We start from the raw sequence: 11,022 nt of genomic DNA on the forward strand, positions 1-11,022 counted from the left end.
AACATCCTATTATGAAATACTTGTTCATTTTGATGACAGAGCTGTTAGTATTAATCATTGTAGTACGGAACAGTGGAAAGTTGAAATTTGGTATAATTGTAGCTTTTTGGGACTAACCCACAGAAAAATTGCCAAAACTGAATATTTTTAATTTTTAGGGAGTCTAAAGGGGTGGATGAAATTCTCCATTTTATCTAGACTTTTTCTTGGACATATAATCTCGTGTTTTACGTACTTGAAATTGGAATAAAAATCTCCAATTGGTATGCTTGTACAATTTGTCAGAATTACCTAAGTAGATCACCAAAAATTACAAAAAATCCAACTTTAGTGGATTTTTATGGGGAACTGGAAAATCTTTCCCATATTATTTATATGGGACATCTTCTACACCTCAAAATTATTGGGCACTTCCTGTAGGCCTACAATGATTAAGTTTAGCATGATTGTAGCCTTTCGGGACTAACCCACAGGAAAATTGCCAAAACTGAACATGTTTGATTTTAGGGGATCTAAAGCGGGATGAAGTTATTCCCCATGTTATTTAAATGGGCTTTAAAAGAAAAACTATAATCTCATGTTTTAGGTTCTTGAAATAAAAAAAAAAAAAAAAAAAAAAAAATCGGTATGTGTGTATGATTTCGTTAGTAAGCAAAAATAAAATTCTTCAACTTTAGAGTGGTCTTCTGGAGAACTGAAAAATCTTATCTTCCCCATGTTATTTATATTGCAACTTACAAAATTATTGAACAATTCCTGTAGGGCTACAATGATTCAAAGGCTGCTGTAAAAATAAATTGCGAGTAAGTAGAATATTAAAAGCAATGAGATGAGAGGACGCAGGTGAAGCAAACATGGAGATCTAGGGATGTTGCTCCCAGCTGATCCATATCTAGTCAGCTAAGGCTAGTCCATATCTAGGACGCAATATCAAGTGGTTCTGTTTAGAAATGTTGGTATTCTAATATCTTATGTATATCTAACAGAGCTGCCGGTTTATGTATCATTAATGTATATAGTTTTTGTGTTAACTTTATACGTTGTGCAACAATTACTGACAATAGTTCTAAATACTACACCATCTAAGAATTTTGTCGTAGGTTTTGACTTTAACACTTTCAGCCCCATGTGTATCTTTTTGATACACAGTGAGGGTTTACTGATGGACCACGTGTATCAAATAGATACACATTGGCTGACAGTGTTCATAGCAAACTGTAGTCTGGTCCCGGGGTGAAATTTACTCAAACAGGGTTGGGGCTGAAAGTGTTAAGAATGGTACAGCTAGCTGTGTTCATAATTATAACAATGAACCAGGTAAGACAATATTTTTTTATTTTAAAAAAAAAGTTAAGATATAACTAACATTCACAGTTATTCATTTACGTATTCTGTATCGATTTTAGAGTATATATTCTTTTATAAAATTACATCGTAAAATATCTTCTTAATATATCGCTCTACTGAGTAATCACCACTCATATTTTTATTCAGGTGCAATACTGTTTATAATTACGTAACTGCCTATAAAATTTCTCTTTTAGTAACCATTTGCAAGAAATGGGCTAGGAATGTCACCAAAGTGGACCACACATGAATTATCTTCTTAAGCTCTCGCGCAAACTCCATGTCACATGTTTCACAAACCACCTTAACCTGCAGGAAGACAAAGAGAATTGTTGTTAGTCTTTAGCTTAGATCTGCAATAAAGAAACGTGATTGAAACGTAAGGGAAGCACAGCGGTTCATGATAGAAGGTTCACCTCTGTTGTGAGTGGTTTTTTGTCCAATCTAAGGCCACGTAAGTTTGTGGTGGACAATCTTTTGTCTGAGTTTTCTCGATATTTTCTTTCTCATATTTTTATCCCATCAATAGAGTACGAAATCCTGATAGTGGGAATTAAACCTGCACCTAATATTTTTGGAAGAAATTTTTTTCTACTAATTTACTGGGAGGTGAAAAATTGGACACTATTATCTGAAGTTTTAAAATTAATTACGTTCGTTCATATGTAATTAATGGGTGAATTACTGGCTACATAGTAAATGCAAGAGTAAAATGTTAGATGTTCAAATATGTAAATCCTATATGTCGAAACTTTCCTGTACGAAATTTTTACTCTTTCCCCCACCCCACTTCAACTTTTACGATTTCGCTTCCTGTTCATCAATTCTTCCATAAGAATTCACTTTCGATTACAGTCAGTGTCATTTAATCAATAAGATATAAGCATGGGATATGGAACTAAAGACTTTTTAAATTTCATTGATTGAAATATAAGATGGGCCAAAAGTAGTGGAACTGTTTAAAGATAATTACTTGTCAATGCTGGAAGAATAATTTCTAACTGAAGTTTCCGATTGACATAGGAACTGACAATCGCTCCACTTCCGCTATAGCACGCATCTGATTAGATGTTTTCCATCTTATTCCCTTATTCTCTCATAGGATTCCCAATCCAACACTCGCTGGACCTTTTGGTATGGTTCTCCACAAAGAACCCAGTTTACAAAACTATACTTTTTTTTTAATTTGATCTGTCTGAAATTGAGGTGAGAATCGTTCTAAATAATTGTTAAAATATTGTAGAATTTGGAGAAACTAACCTCGTTCAGAATAATATACTCAAAGATCATATTGTTCGTACTTCACAACTGTCTCAGAATTCCAACGTTTTGTACGGATCTAATTACTGGTACTCACTTCAACATTGAAGATATCCGAGGTAATCCATGCTCCTTTATGCACTATATCCTTGATAAAAACTCCTAGTGATGAGAGAAGGTTTGTTAACTCGGCGATTCCTCCAGGACGGTCGCTCACAGTCAGAGCATGTTAACTATCTCAGGGCACATAGTGTTCTGGTCTCTTCAAAATAGCTGAAAAGTGACCAAAAGCAGATGGAAAAGTGACCAAAATCTTATCAAAAATAAGTTTAAACCTTGCTGCCAAACTTGGGCATAAATCGAATTTTAAAATTTTTCTCCAGCAACCAAAATAGGGCCAGCTGGATCATAGCTGAAATACGTAATGTCTTAACATTTTAAGATTAAAAATTCTTTACTTGTGTTTAGAGTTACTTGTCTTTAGAGGTTCATTATTAATTACATACTTTGCACGGTTTAGTATTTCAACTTTGATCTGGATGTGGTAAGATCAAATTTCGATATTTTCATTATGTCCAATAGTATAAAATTAAAGTAATGCAATTAATACATAGCATATAGTTTATCATTAACTGGTAATAAAATTTTGCCTTGTGCAATTGGTTTGTTACACATTTTGTCTTGGTACCACATGATTGGAAAACATCGGTATAGCTTCTACTAACATTCCGCATACAATGAAAAGTAAACTGTAAACAGGTAATATATGTCACTCTCCTTTAACACAATAAGACCAAAGGAAATAATGGGAATTATGTTTATACCCTTATTATGAACTTTAAAATAGATTACAAATGTTAACTAAAAATGTAGTTGCATACAAAATGAAATAAAAAGTAGTAACAAGAACGTACGCTGAAAGATTTTCTTATTTTCACATAAACTTAGACTTTCTTCATTAAAAAAAGTGAATTATTAAGGATTTTTTCTTATCCATCGTTTTCTGCAAGTCATCGTTCTGTTTCTGTTCATCTTGCAAATCTTTCCTTACTTTCTTCAACCCCTCTAAAATACCCTGCGCAAAGTGCACTTCAGTCATGTCCTTTTTCTTCACAGCTGTTTTCAGACGTTCAGAAGCCGAAACAAGAAAATTCATCTCTGCTTTTCTTTTCATATCCTCCTCCTCTTCTTTTTTTCTGTTGCTGGATTGATTCCATGTCCTTAATGCTCCTTTTTTTCCTTTGTTAATTTCTCCATCACCTCTTCGCTGCTTGTTGTTTTGTTTCATCTTTCTTCTTTACTTCTTCTTTTTGGGCTTCCTCCTTTCTTAGATTTTCTAAGTATGCTTTGTAGTTACGGTAAGCAGAGCATTGAGGAGTTCAAGAACTCTTTCACGTGATATTTCAAGTGTAAGCCACCTTGAACTCAAATGTTTGATAAATCTATGTTCAGGTAGTCCTAACTTACTGACAATCTTAGTGGAATCTTCCCACATGCATAGCCAACCCTTGAAAAAGTAGTACATAACGATGACAAAAATACTTTGGGCTTACGAACACACCAACCACCCAATGTGCTCTAGAAAGAATAAAGGTTGAAGTGAGAATAATGCTGACTTGGTTCACATGTGGCAGCACAGCTGTAGATGACGGCAAGTACTGAAGTTTTCAGGATAATAATAAGTAACAAGTTTCTGTCTTTTTCCAGTTATTTTTATATTTTTCTTAGAAAACTGCCAATGCAAAACATAAATCACACGAAAAAATGATTTTACCCCCGAAAAAAGTAACTTATGTGACAAACTTGAAAAAAGAAGTAACTTTTAGTGACCAACTTGAGAAAATGTAACTTCTAGTTTAAAAAAGTGACTCGCTATGAGCCCTGCAATCTTCCATCAGCAGCCAACCTGCTTTCAAAGCATCATCCGAGAATCGTGGTGTCGATTTTCCCACCGGACAGATATATTAGAACACTAGTCTGACAAGGACATTATTTAATTGATTTTCAGTTTTGTTAAATAATAGTACATTATTTATTTATTCTTCAAAATCGCAAATTTTCACGAGAAACATGATTCTTATCATGCAGTAGTGCTGTAGTAACAAGTTTCCTGTGTAGTACCAAATAGTGTTGAAGTAGCACCAAGGTCCAGAGCGGTGTATGGGGAGTAATTACAATATAACTCACTAAGAAAGAAAAAAAAAAACATAGTGGAGCAAATATTGGACTGGAGTAATCAGGAAAATTGAAGTGCAAGTGGACCAAGACACACATGGAAGATAATAAAAGAAGAGGAACGGAAACGTGAGAAGCTGAAAGGAAACCAACAAAATGTGAGAACAATCGGATGAGATGCGCTTTGTAGATAACCAATCTTCACAAGAAAGATAGGAATTAAGTAAGTCAATTTATGTTTCCTGAAATATTAATATTACCATAAATATTTGCTTAAAGAAATTAATTTTGCTTCACATTGTAAAATTACGATGAAATTCCAAACTATGAGAATATAAGACTATAACGGAAGTTGCAGATCTACCGGCCTTTTTTTTCTTTTGTGTGCATGTGTTTGGGGACCGCGCCAAGGTTGGACGACGACAAGTCTGGACACTTTTTGTGTCCAGGCTTGTCGTTGTCCAACCTTGTCGTCAGCGACCCAAAATGAGATATGTCAAAGCATCTCGAGGTCGATCCCGACAAGCCTGGACACCTTCAGGAATGTGTCCAGGCTTGTCGTTGGCCAACCAACCTTGTCGTCAGCGACCCAAAATGAGATGTGTCCAGGCTTGTCGGGATCGACCACGACAAGCTTGGACACCCCAGGAATGTGTCCAGGCTTGTCGTCGTCCAACCTTGTCGTCAACGACCCAAAATGAGACGTGTCCAGGCTTGTCGGGATCGACCGCGACAAACCTGGACACTTGAGTAATGTGTCCAGGCTTGTCGTCAACGACCCAATTTGAAATGTCTGTTCCAACAAACACTACCAGTTAAGGCGTTTCCAGTTCATACATACATGCCCTTCAATATAGAGTTGCATCGCTCGCATCTATATCGCTATTGGCTGATTCTCGCCTGTCAGCTACTGCCTCTACTAGAGGATTTTCGAATTATTTTAAATTTATTTATCTTTTATTAAAATAGATTATTATTATTTACAAAATTTTCGTTTTACTTAAATAATTTACCTAAATAATTATTAAATGGGATGTGTGTCCTTGTACGTAAAATTTTCGCCGAACTGAGCTGGCGCCGATACGGTGTCGTCGAAACGTAGAGGTTCCAAAGCCTGATGGCTTGAATAGGTTTGAACCCTGGGATGTGTGCCCTTGTACATAAAATTTTCGCCGAACTGAGCTGGCGCAGATACGTTGTCGTCGAAACGTAGCGGCCCCAAAGCCTGATGGCTTGAATAGGTTTGAACCGTTATGTCTGTGGTACTTCTTACGATTTTTATGAATATCACGGTGGTATAAAATAACACTGCAGTATAATCAGAGAGAACAGTTGCCCTTGTACATTGATAACACTAACTGCCCTTGTACACCCGCACAAGTGAACAAACAGTTGTATTTGTCAGATCTACGTGCTTTGAATGCACCAAATCGGCCCATTGGAATGTGTCCAGGCTTGTCGTTGGCCAATCTTGTCGTCAGCGACCCAAAATTAGATGTGTCCAGGTTTGTCGGGATCGACCACGACAAGCTTGGACACCCCAGGAATGTGTCCAGGCTTGTCGTCGTCCAACCTTGTAGTCAACGACCCAAAATGATATGTATCCAGGCTTGACGGGATCGACCACGACATGCTTGGACACCTCAGTAATTCGTTCGAGTCTGGCGCAAGAGGATAAATTGAGAAGTGTCTAAGCTTGTCGTCGTCCAACCTTGTTGTTATCCAACCTTGTCGGGAGCGACCAAAATTAAGTGTCCAGGCTTGTCGTCGTCCAACCTTGTCTGCGTCCCATGTGTGTGTGTCTGAGGAAACATTAGTCGGATTCCCAAAACTCATCACTAGATGGCTTTCAAATGACGCTATTGTCGTCTTAATATGCGAGATCTGAAGGGTGAACTTTAAGTCGACCACTATGGATTTTTCAACTTTTTATAGAAGTATTGCAGAATCAGTATAACGGATTTTGATAATAGTGAAGGTAAATCAGTTTCACCATAATCACAAAGATACGATCTTACTTGTTTCAATACAGGAATAAAGGGGGAAATGTAAGCTTGGGCCGAACATAGATAATTTACCGCCCCGTGCAATGCCATCATTCCTTCCCCCACACTCTACCGTCTCCTCCACAAAGAGCAAATCTAAATAACACGATTTTAAGTATCCTACCCTATTATGAACAACGAAGGGAGCAAAAGAAAATCGCACTCAGAAAGGCCTAAACACTACAAATTCAATGTCGCTGTGTCTGTTTTTTCTTTGAATAATAATCAATTATGTTACTGAAAGATAAAGGAAACACACCAGCAGAGGAAAGACGATCTTTTTGTAGAATATCGAGCTTCAATCTTAATATATCAGTTTGCAATACCAGTGCAACTAGCTTTTTTAATCTCTATTTCTTGAGTTTCCTTCTACATCTGTTAAAAATTTATTAAAAATTACTCCTTTCTACCTTCAATGATAAGAAACTTGTTTGTGACAAAGATAAGATTATTTTTCAAATCAAAACTGTGATAACTAAATGGAACAGGTGTTCGTTATTGTTCGAGAATTGAGTTCTTGTATTTGACAACAATAAAACAATTCATGCTGGTATTTGTTTGACCTTTGCTTTAGCACTGCCCATGTGACCTTAAACTAATGCGACCTAAACATGATTTATGAATGTAGTATTCAAATAGAAGGTCAGCTTAGTAAATTTAACAAACACCATCATGAGGTCTGTTACCAACAAGAAGTATTTATTTTAAATAATATAGTTGTGACAGATTTTGCTCCCTTGCACATATGGGACAGCCAGCCTTGATGGAAGCTATCCTTGGAACTCTAAATGCATTGCATTATTATTTCATACCGTTTTTGTTCTATACCTATCTTTTGTAAATCATTATCTCTGATAGTTGTTACTGCTATACCTGTCGATAGACAGATCAACAGAAAGGGTGGTTCTGAAAGACTTTCCATACTTTGCAAATCATATTTCGAAGTCTTAAACCACTTTAATTCAAAAATTGATTAGTTACGAGATTCTAACTAATTTCGTATTATCAGATCTATACCTGATCAGTAAATCTAGAAATTTTTTTTTTTTGTCTATTCCATCTTCTCTGAATTAGTAAGTCGAATATCAGGTATTCATAGGTATATTGAAAATCCATTTTCAACTATGATGAATCTAGTTCTACAGGGTGGTCCGGAAGTGGAACCCCTAATTGGTATTTTCTGATGGTTTTAGGTTTTACCCACATTTGTTTGGTAACATTGCTGGTAAATGGTATCTAAGACACTATTGTAATACAGCAGGATGGAGCACCAGCGCACTTCGAGTTTCACGTACGCAATTACCTGAATCAGACGTTTCCTTCCGCTGGACTGGAAGAGATTGTGCATCTTCACCAGCTTCCTTTGCCTGGCATCCAAGAAGTCCCGATCTGACGACACCAGACATTTCATAAAGCAACAATTAAGAAACACTCGATATCACACAACGCACTAATTACGAGCAGCTGTTGAACACGCCTTCACCTTCGTGACTCTGGAGTATCTCCGTAAACATCTGTGAGAACTTGGCGCAGAATTCAGCTGTGTTACGACATGGATGGTGATCATACCGATGTTTATGACTCTTAAGACTTCAAGGTAACTGTGTACAGACACTCTACCATAACTAACACTATACTGTTGAAACTAAATGGGGGAAGGTACGCCCACTTCCGGACCAGCCTGTACGCTAGGAATATCCCCTGTTCCTTTGTTCGTCTAGTAGACTTCCGCCTTAGTGGTTGCGAATACAAAAAGATACTCCGTGTGAACATACTAGAATCGCGCATCAACTACTATCGTGATGTGCCTCTTTGTATTTTTACACAATCCTTTCAATTAAATTTATTTTTTGTTTTTCAACATTTATAAAATCATATTTTCTTAGAGTTGATAATTCATAAACCACAATACCAGACTTGCTAGGAAAAAGCATTACCTTTTCCTCTTAATTTCGTATAGTTATCCTGCCAAGATTGTTGCTAAAGCTGCTACCTCGGTTCCTTCCATAACATATTTTTCGTGTTCTACGCGCTGAAGAATAGCAATGGCAGACTCTTCTTCTTTCACGACTACCTGAAAACACGAGGAAAACTAATGTCTTATGAATTAGGTTCACACATTTCATATCTATATTTAAAAAAATTCCTTCCTCTTATGACCAAGACGTGTGCTCTTAATGCACAAGAACCCCGGTTCGATTCCTGATGGGAAAGTATTGAACGCACTACAGTGATTCAGATCTAGGGTTGCTACCTTTTGATAAGCTTAAAGCGGGACACACCTATTGAACATGTGCAGATCTCCAGTTCCTGAAGCCCAATTCTGTACAGGGAACAATTTATTAAGCACAATATTGTAGGAAGAAGTGAATTTATTCATGAATAAAAATTGCAATGAACTTAAACGAAAAAACACACGGAACACAAAGCTCCTAGCATTAGCTTGGAGGTTAATGGAACAGAAGTTACGAACCACTGAACTGGTCAAAGAGTAACATCATTGATGGTGGTTTCACTGCCGCCAACATAGGAAATTTTAGCGATAGAATCAGAAGGAAGTCCGCGGGAGGGAGGGAGATCCGTAGGGAACAAGCGCATCAGCTACGAATGGTAGGAGCATAAATGAGGATAGTGGAAAAAACACTTTATACCTACAGCGCACTTGTATACAGGGTTCCTACTGATCTGGAGAAATCTATTTCCCTGAATTTCATGACAGGTGTCGGATGAAGTTCGTATATAAATAAGGAATAAATAACGGTGAATATTTACATATGAGAACATTTGTACTATAGAGACAAATAGTAATCGATTGCTAATAGGTACATTCCACTTACCATCCACAAAAATCCGAGCAACGTTCCATACTGTGATCACTAGTGGTTGGCTAAGCTGAAATTGATGTACAATTAGTGTTAGTCAAAATATATTTTATAAAATCTACCTGGCTTTCTCTGATTTCCAGTCTTTTTCCCCGAGTTTCCCTGACGTCCACCATTTTTCCTGAGTTTTCCCTGACCAGTAGGAACCCTGGTATGGGTTATAGCACTTGTCATGGTAACTGTATAATTGTGACTATAAATTACACGTTCCATACATTGTGTAAAAACACTGTCACCTGGCAATTAATGTTACACGGTCGTCTTTCATATGCATTCACTAATTTTAACTGTAAAATAACCAATTTTGGATGATCTATTATAAACCTGCACCAATTTAAAGATGTGCAACTTTATTTTAGGGAGCAACAAGCAAGACTTCTAATAATGCTTCACCAAGTGCCTTCGGCGCCCTAACTGCTTGAGTTACTCGCCTGCCTTCGCTACGTCGGACTACTACACATCAGGATGGGTCATGAAACAAATCCTCTGATGCAAGGGTATGTAGTATAAATGGAAAGTTAATCGTAGAACACGAGGTTTTAAGATGTAAAGTAACTATTTTTACAAACATTTTATTTCTACATTTATCATATATAGCCATTTTGAACCCTACCGCTACAAATAAAATACGTCAGTTGAGTACCAGGTTATTATGCATTAGTATACATTTTTCCGCTAAAAATATGCACAACTGTAGTAGCAGTTAAACATCGCACCCACGTATAACGGTAATGGCATATTAAACTGTGCATATCTTCTGCAATGGGAGGGTCCCTAGTTCGATCCCCGGCAAAGTTCGTTCATAGTGGAGAACACCGTGTCCGTGGGTTTTCTCTGGGTACTACAGTTTCCTCCCACATTCTTATTCCAACAATTTTTCCTTCATCATTCACTTGCATTAAATATAGTCTCTCTTAGCCTACAGAGCGTAATTGTGAGACATTAAACCGAACAAAAAATCATTTTATTCTCTTTCGTAAAGGGAACGAGAAATATTGGGATAGTTTTAGGAACTGGGAGCCAAAATCAAGTAAAATCATCATGTTTACAGGAGAAATGAGTCGATGTTACGTAAGGATAATTAGTGAGTACTAACCTAACCTAGCCTAAATTATCAAGAACAGAAAATATAGGTAGAAAGTACGAATTTTAAGCAAAGAATTCTGGTCCCACCAAATTCAACAATCCTTACCTAACCTAACCTAAACTAACTTAAACTGACCTAACCTAATCTAAACCATGAAAAAAATACAGAAAATATAGCAAGAAACCACGAAATATAAGCAAAATATTCTGGCCCCCCAAATCCAAAA

General features: G+C 36.8%; 1 long non-coding RNA gene across 1 annotated transcript; it reads right to left on the reverse strand.

Annotated features, from left to right (window-relative positions):
- Window positions 1-1,114: 1,114 nt before the first annotated feature.
- LOC145687966 (uncharacterized) lies at window positions 1,115-10,056 on the reverse strand. The gene is made up of 4 exons (XR_014131822.1): window positions 9,665-10,056; window positions 8,765-8,901; window positions 2,705-2,880; window positions 1,115-1,656 (listed from the first exon to the last, which is right to left on the reverse strand). It is a non-coding gene; the product is annotated as an uncharacterized LOC145687966 (long non-coding RNA).
- Between the last annotated feature and the right edge of the window lie 966 nt (window positions 10,057-11,022).

The sequence above is a fragment of the Thermobia domestica genome, chromosome 6, assembly GCF_964235325.1.
Source record: "Thermobia domestica chromosome 6, izTheDome1.hap1.1, whole genome shotgun sequence".
In the NCBI taxonomy this organism is placed as follows: Eukaryota; Metazoa; Arthropoda; class Insecta; order Zygentoma; family Lepismatidae; genus Thermobia; species Thermobia domestica.